Here is a 377-nt window from a genome sequence, read left to right as displayed (position 1 = left end):
TGCATATATATATGAATATGTTTGTAAATTATATATGTGTCTTATTTATCTGCACCCCTCATTGAGTATTAGATGACTCACCTATTTTTGTACCATGTTCAAATAAATAGGCCATAGGACTACATGGTCAAAGTCATCTAGTGACAGATCGATTTTATCATCCGATAGGTCCCCCAATTTGGTCACTCCACTAAGTTTGTCAGGAGCTTCCGCTCTGCCTTCAGTTTAGTTTGATGTGTATATGGCCACAATGTGCCAATTGAACTTGTATTAAGGGTTGTTAAGTACAAACACATTTAATGGCCAATGTATGGCCTTATGAATATTTATGTATGAATTATGTGCCAGGGATAATGTTTTATCTTTGAATTTAAATT

Source organism: Theobroma umbraticum, unplaced genomic scaffold (assembly GCF_002168275.2).
Source record: "Theobroma umbraticum cultivar Fairchild unplaced genomic scaffold, ASM216827v3 scaffold_60.0, whole genome shotgun sequence".
NCBI lineage: Eukaryota > Viridiplantae > Streptophyta > Magnoliopsida > Malvales > Malvaceae > Theobroma > Theobroma umbraticum.
Note: the sequence above shows the minus strand (reverse complement) of the source record.